Below are 12,576 nucleotides of genomic sequence, written 5' to 3'. Positions count from 1 at the left end.
AAGTTTCTTGAATGTTGTATAATTTTCATTAAAATACGCAGTTTTACTCAAACTCCAAATCAGAATGGTTCACAGTCACTTACTGGTATTTTGGAGTTCTTAGTTTAATATGGTACTTTGGACCTCCAAAGGAAAGAACCATGCAAATAAAGGTTTAAAAAAAACTCGGCAACAAAGCCCAAAGTGAAAACTTGGACTTAACATTTTGTTTTTAGAATTACTACTTGTAGTTCTTTGAAATATCTTGGCACTGTAATATGGTTTTCCCATATTTCAGATTCTGCACAGATCATATAAACTTCTTCTTCATTATGCAACAGTTTAAATCCAGCTGACACCTTGAATCTCAAAACCAAATAAAGTAGATCTGGAAAATATTCAGAGAGAGGAGACAGGATTGTATCAGAGCAAAGAAAGACCTGCTTTGGATAAAAAAAAAAGGCATTTTGAGAGCAAAATGGAATGGGGGAGGCATAACATGAAAGAGACCAATAAACCTGAGACTAGCACAGAGAAGTTAATGTCTGTTATTTCTCTGAATATTGCAACTAAGGATCATCAAAGCAAATAGAGAAGAGGTTCTTAGTGCAGATGGATAGATCAGCTGAGAACCCTTTACCAAAGAATGTAACAACTGCTAAAAAAGTTTGTGGTTTGTGGAGAAGTTTGGCATATTAATGAAGCAACTATTTGGTGTGACTATACATATTGAAATAATTTCTTATCTAATCCCTAAATAAATTAAAAAAAAATAGCAGATTCTGAATTTATCTTCTTATTTTCAGAGGATTTTAAGCTGTTCCACTCTTGGAGACCAGGTGTCCTATATGGGCTATAAATAGTGTACATAGTACTATTTTCTTGTAATTGCTCACTTCAAAGAATTTTCTGACAGGTGATTTTTACATGTTCTAACAACCTCTATATCTATATATCTACTTACTAATTAAAAAAATTATTGTATTGCAAACATTGTAATGTGGAAGCTGAAGGCAAGAAAAAAATGGGGAACAAGAGCACTACAGTTTGTATAATTTTATTATTATTTTTGAATTGATGCTTCAAAAGATCTTGTTTTCTACTGGTTGTCCTTTCTTGGCTGTCATATTTTAATAGCCTGTTTGAAATTTTCCATTTTATTGGCTCTTTTGAATGACAGATATTTAACATTCATTGCCAAAGTGATGTATTTGAGAACTTTTTGAATAGAAGCAAAAATGTGATCATGCCCCAGAAATGCAGAATACTGTTTGTGAATAAAAGCCTAAGTTGAGAAATCTACAGATACAGCTGCTGGGAGGGTATTTCCTGTTCTAGTTCTCAAGACAGATTTGGCAAGACACAACAGTGGTAAGGAAAATAGATTGCAGGCTTTTAATCTCTGCAAGCTCTCGAAGAACACAATCACTCAGAAAAATTTGCCCTAGAACTTAGTGTGTACTTATTATCTATTCTACTGCTTTGTTCAATTTTGTTTTAATGAGTCCTGGATAGATAACATGAAGTCTGGTAGCAATGTAGAATTTTTTTTTGAAGCAAGTTTAATTTTCATCTTGATCTTTTACATTTTGCCTGCTCTTGGCCTTAGAATATTTAGCCAAAATATTTTTTTCTGTGTCCACTTTCTCAACTTTTTTTTTTTTTAAGAAATGGAGAAAATTAAGAAGAAATCTACTGAAAAAAAAAAAAAAAAAAAAAAAAAAAAAGAGCATAATACAGAAATATATACTGGGGTCAAGGGAGATGCCTTTCCTAACCTATCAATTTTAATACTCATATAGGTTACAAAACCAACTGTAGAAATTTTTTCTTTACTAAAAATATGCATCTATAGTCTTTTAACTGATTAGCCATTTTTAATTTAGTTTTTTAATAGCAAGATAACATAGAACAAAAAACCAAATGAGCTCAAGACAGCTTTATTTCTTTATTTCCTTACACCTGGGGAAGACAAAAAAAAAACCAAAAAAAACCAAACAAACAAACAAAAAAAACCCAAAAAAAAAAAAAAAAAAACAAAAAACCCAAAAAAACAAACTGTGGGTCCTTTCTTCTCTTGCAACCTATTTTGAATTTGGGCCAACATGGGCTTGGAATTTGGTTGCAAGCTCAAAGTTTTAAGCGTTACTAACCTGTCCTGTATAATTTGTCACAATCCTGAACTAGGTCTGTGTGTGTATATTAGGAAAATGAAGCTGGCAGAAATTTAGGTCAAGGGATAGCAAGAAGCACTTGTAATTGTCTCCAGTGGTCACGATTAATGCTCAGAACAACACTGAGAAGAAAGTTGCAGTGACAAGGCCAGCAGGCCCTCACGGGTGAACAAAGTCTGAAAATGCCTGTAAGTTTTGAGAGGCAAAGGTCATAGGAACAATATTGGGCCACTCCAAGCCTATGTCATAAACTGTCAATAAAGAGCTCTTGTGCAGGGCAGGCCTCATGTTTTCTCTGCCTATGTTTGTTTTTCCCCAGCACCCCATCAATTCACAGTGCAGGGTTAATAAAAATCCACACAAGTCTCAAGGTGTTTCCTTTAAACTTCTTTGGAGGTTGTGTGGATAGACAATAACACACATCTGACTTCATGATCAGACCTCTAGTGGTCCATGCTCTTTTTTGCAGTGCTTTTTAGCACACATTGCACATTTCTGGCATGATTAAGTTGCGGGCTGTGGTTTTTGATTAAGTTTATCTGGACCAAAATTTTGCACGTAATATAAATCATAGGAATCTGTCACAAGAAGACCTGAATCATCTTGGCCACACTGCCAGCATATCTAATCAAATTTATCACTGCATGTCACAGACTCAGCCCCAGGTGTGGTAAAAGAGGAGATGGAGCTCTTCTGTCCGATCTTACTGGACCTCAATTCATTTTTACTCAACTTTTTAAAAGGATATCTATGACCTATAATCTCATTTTGTCTTCTTAAACATCTTCTGTCTGTCTTCAGATTCTATAACATTACACAAAATTATGTTTTGGTTGAAAATTCATATTAATAGCAAGGTTGAAAGAAGAAAAGACTAATACCTTGGAATCACAGCAGCTATTAATCAAGTTTAATTGCCAGCAGGTCTCCTTAAAAGATAGCTGATTTACTTACACTGCATTGCACAGTGAAGGAGTATTATATGGAAAATACCAGATAGAGACAATTATTTTAGCAGGTGCACACTGATTTATGGTTGAGCTAATTTCCAACATAATGAGATATGTTCCCATGATTTGTTTGTTTTTTTTTCTCATAACAATCTGGAAAAAGATACTATTTTACAGGTGAATTTTACCATAGATTTCTGTGACCATAAAAAAAAAATGTCTGTATATAAATGACAGAAAGCCAGATTAATGCTGTTCAAATGTGGCTGGATTTTGCAACCTACTGCTTTAAGATACAGATAAAGCAACTGAAAATTATTTGATCAGTTGTCTGTCGTCTCCAAAGGCTCTGTGATGTTTTATCTCTCATTCTAGTAATTTAAAAGGTCAAATGATTATTTTAAAGAAAAAGCAGCTAAAGCAGAGTGTCAGGAAATGAGATAAAGAAAATCCTTTTATGTTTGAAAATATTGCCTTATTTTAAAATTCACTTTTCATGTAAAAATAAGGCCAGCTCTGAAAAGAACAAACAATATTTTATTTTGTAAAGGAAGCAAATACAATTGATGCATTTTTTTCAGTAGATTACAAGCATGTTTTTTTCTACAACTGACAGTCCTGCACCTATCATAACAACTATGGCTTTATATATCTAAAAATATAATCTTTAAAAAATTTAGTTATTTTTCACTATTAAACATAATCCCAAACCTCACATCCTGACTAATCAGGAATTACTACAGTAACACAAAGTATTGGCTGAAATAGCCAATGGGACACTTTGATACTTTCATGGTTTGCAATTTATCAAAAATTTGAAATACACATCTAATCAACTGAAAAGTTAAATACATGTTTATAAATTTTTTATCATAGGCTTATTGTAATTAATCTATCTTAAAACAATTTTGTTTACTATATTAAAAAAATGTATAAAATATTTTAATTTTTTACAGCATTTATTGGCTGCAGAGCTGTTCTTAGATGTTCTGTGTACTAATTGCTGAAACCTCCTCTTCACCTCCTTCTGCTCTTCGTTTCACAGAACTTCTGCAAGAGAGGAATTGGAGTCCTGGCAGTGTGACCAGAATTGTGACATTCAGGAGAGGAAAAGATATTTTTGTTAGCCTCGTGAAAGAGGCATTAATAGTAACCTCCTTTAAAAAGTTTGAGTAAATCTACCTAGGCTGCATAACCGAAGTCTGCTTTTAGTATAAATAAAACATGACTATAAGCCAATTAACATACAAACAGAACCCCTAGAAACACCTTGCTAGATGAAGACTGACCAATAGGACTCATGTCTGATGTATCTCAAGACAACATGGTACCTTACTTGCTTTTTAAATACATCCTCATCTGAAAGCAAGGTGGTTCTTGGGATTTTAATGTCTATTCTAACAGCCCTTCAGTCTTTTCTGATTTAACCTCATATATTTAGTCACAACAACCCCATGCATACCCCAACACCCTGCAGACTGGGGGAGAGTAGCTGGAAAGCTGCCCAGTGGAAGGGGACTTGGGGGTGCTGATTAAAGAACGTGAGCCAGTGTGCGCCACTGTTGAGGGCACACCTCGAATCCTGGGTCCAGCTCTGAGCACCTCACTGCAAGAAAGACATTGAGGTGCTGCAGTGAGTCCAGAGAAGGGCAATGAAGCTGGTGAAGGGTCTTGGAGAAGCAGCTGAGGTAGCTGGGGTTGTCTAGCCTGGAGAAAAGGAGGCTCAGAGGAGCCTTACCACCCTCTACAGTCACCTGAAAGGAGGCTGTAGCCAGGTGGGAGCTGGATCCTTCTCCCATGCAATAAGTGGCTGGATGAGAGGATATAGTCTCAAGCTGCACCAGAGGAGGTTCAGGTTAGACATCAAGTCGAATTTCTTCATGGAAAGGGTTGTTAAACATTGCAACAAACTTTCCAGGTAGAGGCACCATCCCTGGAAGACTTCAAGAAACGACTGAAAATTACACTTAGTGCCATGATTTAGTTAACAGCGTGGTAGTTATCAGACCAAGGTTGGACACAATGATCTTGGAGGTCTTTTCCAACCTCTGTGATTCTGTGATTCCATCATATTTCACATGGTTTTCATCATTAATATACTGTATAATGAGATGTATAATATAGTAAATCTGTCAAATGAAGTATCTACAGAGTTCTTGGTCATCTATACACAGTCTGAAAGGTGGTAACATTGAGAACTTTGAGAACTTGCACAGCAAAATAAAGATTCTCCAACAATGTGTGTTTATGTCCTACTGTAACGGTACAAATGTAGTCAAAAGTACAGAGAATTGTGCAATTCCTCTTTGCACATTTATGTTGTTTACAGATTTTTTTCTTCTAATGACTTTATATCAGTAGAAATCAGTATTTTTACATATCCCAATCAAACCAATTGAATCATTGGCAATGGTTGCAGTTTAATTGCTTCCATTTTACAAAAATGTTCTGGAAATATTTGGTAGCATATCACAATAAGTAATTCTGTGAAGTAGAATGTTTTTCTGTGAAATTCTCACATATTTTTAATATATAAAATATATTAATTAATATATTAATATATAAAATATATCTTCAATCCGACAAATGTTTCTTGATACAATAAAAATATTTCACATTAAAAAATGCTGGATTTTAAAAAGAAGTTACTGGATGACTAATGATGAAGCAATATTAAGAGATGTTATAACCTCAGAATTATAAATAATCAATAAGTAGAGAGAATTATTTTAAGTAATTTCATTGACTGGAAAAGAATTTTCTATTAACCTTGACAGAAAATTCCATCACCAAATTTGTTTCCTCTGGAGGAATATTTCTAGGTGAGGAAATAAGCCCTACGTCTTTAATGAATTTTCCATTACTAATTATTTCCTCAAATCCAGCCATCAGGTCCAACTTTTATTATTATCTGTCAAGAGCTTTAAAATGTTTAACATGTGAAGAGGAAGAATTATGATTATTTTGTTAAGGTAAAAAAACAACCCCAAAAGATTTCTGCAGCAAACAGCATCCAGCCTTCCAAACTGCCAAAGTCTATCAAATATTTAGTTCCTTTGCATTTTAGGTTAGTTAGTTTTCTACAGCAGAAAAGTGAGGCATTTTATTAAACTCCCTCAAACTACTAATATAATGCTCTCTCACAATGAAACAAAAAAGTGACTTTTGAACCACCGGTATTGGTACCAATATCTTATTTCTCCCACTAAAAAATATAGGCAAGTTAAAACCTTGTTTCTATACAGAGTTTCTGCTTTTTGCATTAGATATACTTTGTAAGATGCATAGAGCAAAGTTTATTTTTTTATTCAAAATAACGGGAAATTTTCCACCTACATTAAATGGATTGCAATATGGTTCACAAGGTTTTAAACTAGGGACTAAGAAAATGATTAGGCTGAAATAAAACTGACCTGAAGCCTTATGCAAGACTTAAATAAAACTTTGTAGTTTGCAAAATCTGACTTAAAATAACCTGCAAATTTAAAAAGTCATCATGGCAGGGAAACGGTATAATTTTTGTCTATTCTATAAGGCCTATACTCTTATTTTGGGGATCTTGATTTGGTTCAGATAATCATCCAGATTTTTAGATGCTTATTTAATTGAACCTCTAAACTCTTTGACTTTGCCCATCTCCAATTTAAAAATCCTCTCTGGGAAAGTTATCCAGATGTAAGTTCTACAAAAGCACACCTGGCAAAACAACATCTGCCTGACAATGACTTAGTGAGCCTCAGTAAAGGCTGACATATGTGCACATGCAATTGGACCTTATACCAACAAAGTGTTTTACATATTAGTGTACACTAGGGAGTCCTGAATCCTGACAGAAAAATATGATGGCTTTTACACTTTAAATTACAGTGAAGCTGTATCCACAGATGGTGCAGGTACAACATGTGCTCTTCTACAGCTGGCAGGTAAGGGGAGGTCATTTCCCTAACAGCCTCTTCCTGATTTCTAGTGTTTGCTACGATGCAGCTGCAATTTGAGATCAGCATTCTGAGTGGAGTTAATTCCAGCTGCTGATATAAGGCTGTCTGAAACCTCCAGTATCAATGAAGAGGCTTCTGTTGATGCTTACAGATGACAAAATATCATTTCCTCTCCTTTATTACAGCATCTCTTTCAGAAGGTATGTGGGGCACAGTTTGTTGTGGTTTGGTCAGATGCAGTCCTTGAGTAAGTTAGCAGAGTTTCTTTGAGATTAGTCAGCTGGAGAAATCACAGAGCCATTCCTATGTGCCAAATGGCCATGCTTTGAAGATAGGGAAAGTAAATCTTATGTGGTCAGGTTCTAGCAAACTAATAAAGGAGCTTTAATGCTGAAGGAAAAAGGGCTGATATATAGTCTGTTCTCTTATGCTGACCTTTGTCTTAAAACAATAACAAAAATTCTAGTAAATATTTATACTTGGCCAAATTTTGAGAACAGGACATGGCCCAGCTGACCACCAGCATCTGAGTGTGGAATAGAAGCACACTTATGTTCACAAGACAGTGCAACATTGCTGTACTTCTTGCTTCAGTGCAGGCAGGATTTATTAATTTTTTTCCAATGGAAAATGCAGCAGATTCCTCTGGATACCCAGCCTGGCTTATAGTCCTTCTCCTTCTCAACCTGCCCAAGACCTTTATGCTTTTGTGAGTTGTGCATTATAGATACTGCTTTTAGAAGGGCAGGCCTGGACTTTTATCAAGGTATCTTCAGAGGATAAATGGGCTGGGATAAGAGTTGTCTGGGAGACTTAGGAAAATCCTCTGCCCACTTCTAGTAGGTCTAATCTAAGCCCAGACTGCACTCATCCATGCTTGAAGTAACCCTTTCCTGCCTCTTGTTTTGGCATCTGCAGCTCATGGAAATTTTCCTTCATTTCCAGACAGCAAGGAGTGGCTGTAACATAACATAGGGTTAACCAGGAATAGTTCCACAAGCATAGTTGTATAATCTAATGAGCAGGAAAAAATGAGCCAGAAGTGTAAGTTTGCAGAATCTGCAGTAGAAGGACACTAGGTTCTGCTGGAAAAATATAATGAAAATTATTCCCCTGGTCCAAGCTGGTTGTTTATATGTTGTCTTTAATCTTTTTTACTTGGGCATTAATCTCATGTTCATGTTCAAAGCCTACACTGTACAGCTGCCTCTGCTAAACAATTTCCAAACATTTCCTTGTGTCTCAGCACCATGCTACCTCTCAGCTCACTTCTGTACTATAGATTTTTCCAAAAGCCTGTGTTGGTCAGGTGTATGATAATATGTGACTCAAGTTTGGGCAATGGTGTCAGCAGACATAAGAGTTGTCAAGGTCTAAAGCTGTCTTCTTAACAAAGGCAGTGCTCCTAATAGTGTACATCATACTCATCCCCGTCTTTGCTTTATTCATGGATGCATTCTTTTTAGATGTTGAAAATTCTGAAATCAGATTTCTTTTCCTGGAAAGGGGTATAAATAGTGAGTAGATGCAGTTTAGACTACATCTGCATCTGGAATCAAATAGACTCTTGGGACCTGACCTTGGAGACCAAGGCCAAATCTTTTAATGAGAACTTAGGCAGTGTCTTATAGCAACACAACTGACTTGTTGGGAGGTTTGTATAACACCTACCAAAGTAAATTTCCATCAAGTTGTGGCATTTACACACTTCAGCAGCACACCTTTTATTTTTTTTTTCTTTGAATGGGTAATTAATTACTTTTTTTCACTAATAGAACAAGTTCTATAAATCATTAGATTTTTATAGACATCAGAAATAACTTAATAATTTCAGAATAATATCCCAGTGTCAAAGATCAAATATAAATTTGATAATTTGATAAATTTGACACCAGCCTAGATGAAGGACCCAGCCAAAAGTAAAGCTTCTCCATTATGGCAGAAACCTCCAAATCTGACTGAATAGCCTGAACAGACTGAAAGATTGGTCTCTTTAATGAACAGTGAAGATTTCAATGATTGTCGACTCAGCTTCTGAGAAAATCTAACAGTTGTTAAATCATCAGCTTAAGTGAGATAATGAAAAAGCAGTAAATATTGAGGAGAATGTTAGGCTAATGAACTGATATTGATCATGTAATTCACAGGCTTTATCTTGAATTTGTTCAACCCAGAGAAAGCAAAGGTAGAGAATGAGAATTTCAGATGTAGACTAGAAATTCTGAGTTTCTATATGGCAGCAGGGCAGGACAGTGTAGTCTAAGCTGGCTGAGAAGCCCAGGTAAGTTGGATAGAATGGTTGCTGAACAGTGAGAAAGGTTACTGTAGACTTCAGCAAAGGACATTTGCCCAGCAGGAAATACCTCAGTATTTTGGGCACGTGAGTTAATTATAGTAAGGACAGCATGTTACAAATATAGGTGGACAGAGCTACCAGCTGGCCTTTCTCACCTACCATTGCAGCAGAAGGCTCTGCTGAGCAAGGCTTAAAGCAGTAGCTTGTAGGCTGCTAGCAGCGATAGCGCTGGGGCTGCACAGGGCTGGTCTCGCTGGTCACTGGCACAGCCCTTGGCACACGCCTGAAATGCTGCTGGCTCTGCCAGTCTCGCCACTTCCTCATCTCATGGGACCAGAATTCGTCAAGGACTCAGAAGCTGGGTTTTTTCCAAGCTTGGAGGAAACCAGATGATGAATGCTGTGATTGCCCATGAGGCTGGAAAAACCTGAACTGGCTGGACAGGATGATGTCAGTTAAACATATGGGAATGTATTTGTTGTGATCAACTATGCATTTAAATGTAAATAATTGAATATCAGTACAACATTTTGAAGAGTATACTAGTAAACCTCCTGAATGTTTTAATTAAAGTTATTTTAAATAGGACTTACAAAGTTTATATTTTAAAATGTTTCCTGTGTTCTGCAAGATCTTTTTTCAGAGGTTTCTTTATGGTAAACTTGAGGCTTAATCTTGTCTTTTATTTTTTGAAATACTGTAAAACAATGGATCCCCAGGCTCTGTGTCATCAATAAATTAAGGTGAGGTGCAGAAAAAAAGAGCTGTAATAATTGTGCATAATATAATCTCATGATTCCTCCACTGTTTCTGTCATACCACAGATATTTCTGGATACTGTCACAGCATCTGAGGAACCATATTCCAGCTGTTCTCAGACTTTTCCATTTCTGGAAGCCTACCCCTCCTTCAGCTCCAACCACATATGTCCACACAACAGAAATTCAGTCATTCTCCAAGAGTTCAGTCAAAGACTAACTAAAGATTACTCCAGAATGTCTCTGTTATTTTTTCACTCCATCTAAGGATCTTTAGAATCACAAAGTCAGACATGAATTCATTACCTCAAAGCAAGACACCAACATTTTTGTGAGCTAGCCCTGATAGAATTTTGTATCTTTCCCAAAATTACTAAGGTCTTTAGCCCAGGCATATCCAAGCTGCAAATCAGGATGTCAAAATATGCAAAAAATTTTAATAAGTCACAAATCCCCAAAATGAAGGAATTAACAGGTTTTCTGTTCTCTTTAAAATTTAGGCAACTTGCTTGATGACAATCAGCAGTCCTGTCACTTTCAGATGTCACCAGCTATCTCTTGCTGCTGCTTTATTTCAGGTTTGAAGTTCCCTCTGCTCTTTGCTCTTTTCTGGTTGAAAAATCCTTCCCACCCTGGTGTCTAAATACTTGGGAAAGCATTTTCAAAAGACCCCAAAATGTATGTGGGATACTTCAGATTTTGTTTAAAAAGAAATTAAAAAGGAATAAACTTTCAGAGTCCTGTTGTATGACTTTCAGAGTCCATGTCTTTAACCTCAACACTAATATACAGAACTCCACTAGATCCTAATTTCTAATAACTTGTAGTAAGTCAATATCCTAGTTAATTTTTACAATATTACATGTTAAGCTTACCTTTATGATGATCACTTGATCACATGCTATGTTGCTCAAATATGTAAATGTAGAATGTTTGTGTATATACTCACAAAAAAAAAAAAAAAAAGAAACTGCTAAACCCAAACTGTATTCAAATAAATAATATACCCTGCTCCCTAGTCTACCTTAATCTATTTTTCTTCAGTTGCTTTTTTTTTTATGGTAAGAAATCTGCTTTTGCTGCAGGATTTAAAAATAATTTGTTACAGAATTCAGCTTATTAATGCAAAAACCCTAATGCAACCAAACCAAAACCCAAAAATCCCAAACTGGTTCCTGGAAACATTAACGTGCACTCGTTACACACAAGATTTTAGGCTAGTCTGCAGCAGGGAGCATTTTAGCTTGTACATCTAACTTCTGGACTATGCCTTTGAAGAAACAGTCTCCCTTTTCTTGTTTTCTAAACTTTTCTTATGGTTCAAGTAGTTTTGATTCTTATCCAAGTAAGTTGCTTTTCTGATTTTGTTCAGAAGAATGACTATTATCCATCTGAAAAGAAAATATTTCATAAACTGGTAAGCTCATCATTATATGCTATTGGATAAAAGAGGAATTGTCACAAGGGTTTAAAGCAAATTATTGTCATTATCATTATTATATAAAGATAAAAACTAGGTAGATTGAGTTATGAAAGGCACAGCAAATTAGTCCAGTTCTCCATTATCATGTTACTGAGAAGCATACTAAATGCAGCTTATTATGTAGTGTCATTCTCATCTCTAAACCAAAAAGACAAGAATAGAACCAAAAAGGGGATACTGATAAGGGAAATTATTTTCCTATGCAATTAGCAGTGTTATTCCCTTTTGCAAGATGACTTTGTAGCCAGGAGTTCACAAAGAGTTTTTTTTCCTACAAGAATTTTGGCCATAGAAAACATCCTGTGTAGTTAGGGCTAAAATAACAAGAGATTTGCAGCTCTTTGACTGCTGATCTTTAGCTCACTTCTGAAAATAACATAGATTTTAAAATCCCTTTTCTTCTAGATGTCTTATTCTGCAGCAGGCTTTTTATGTCAAATTTTTTTCCTCTTTCTTCCAAAGATGAATAGTGACCTTTAAAAGGAAAGTATTTCTAAACTAGCTAATCTAAGGGAGAGGTTCAACATGACAAGCTCCTTACAATATGATCAATAGCTTTGTATGGAGAAAGGGAAGACTACATAAGCAAAGTCTAGGATAAGAAGTAATATTACTGGGAGGATTACTAAAATTATCATGATATTTAGAGGTTTCATTTTGCTGCTTTTTGGGCCAAAAATTAATCTTTGTCCAAAGAGCTTGAGAAATTATACTGGGGTGATGAACAGACAAGCAGATATGTGAGCAATTATGGTTGCTTGCAGAATGTGCTTTGATTTTTTTTTTTATTTGCTGTGGCAGTGTTTTTCTTTATTTTCATGACAATAAAAATAAGAAGATGGTATCGAAAAACTTGCTTTAAATTTTTTTCATTGTTTTTCCTTAACTTGTCCTAAATAAGCAATGAAAGAGAGTAATGGTTATTTTCCATGTGGATAACCCAGGATTAGAAAAGGTATAGGAATACTGGTCTATTGTTTATTCATTTCAAATAAATT

At 35.5% G+C, this 12,576-nt stretch overlaps 1 long non-coding RNA gene across 2 annotated transcripts in view; it reads left to right on the top strand.

Moving 5' to 3' along the window:
- Positions 1-10,846, top strand: part of LOC146767585 (uncharacterized) — a 32,168-nt gene extending 21,322 nt beyond the window's left edge. For both annotated transcript variants that reach the window (XR_014954778.1, XR_014954777.1), the window contains 2 exons: positions 7,071-7,241; positions 10,162-10,846. This is a non-coding gene — a long non-coding RNA (uncharacterized LOC146767585). The remainder of the gene's footprint in view (positions 1-7,070; positions 7,242-10,161) is intronic.
- Positions 10,847-12,576: the final 1,730 nt, after the last annotated feature.

This window comes from Lonchura striata, chromosome 4 (genome assembly GCF_050655825.1).
Source record: "Lonchura striata isolate lonStrDom1 chromosome 4, ASM5065582v1, whole genome shotgun sequence".
In the NCBI taxonomy this organism is placed as follows: Eukaryota; Metazoa; Chordata; class Aves; order Passeriformes; family Estrildidae; genus Lonchura; species Lonchura striata.
This window is presented reverse-complemented; position numbering and strand designations above follow the sequence as displayed.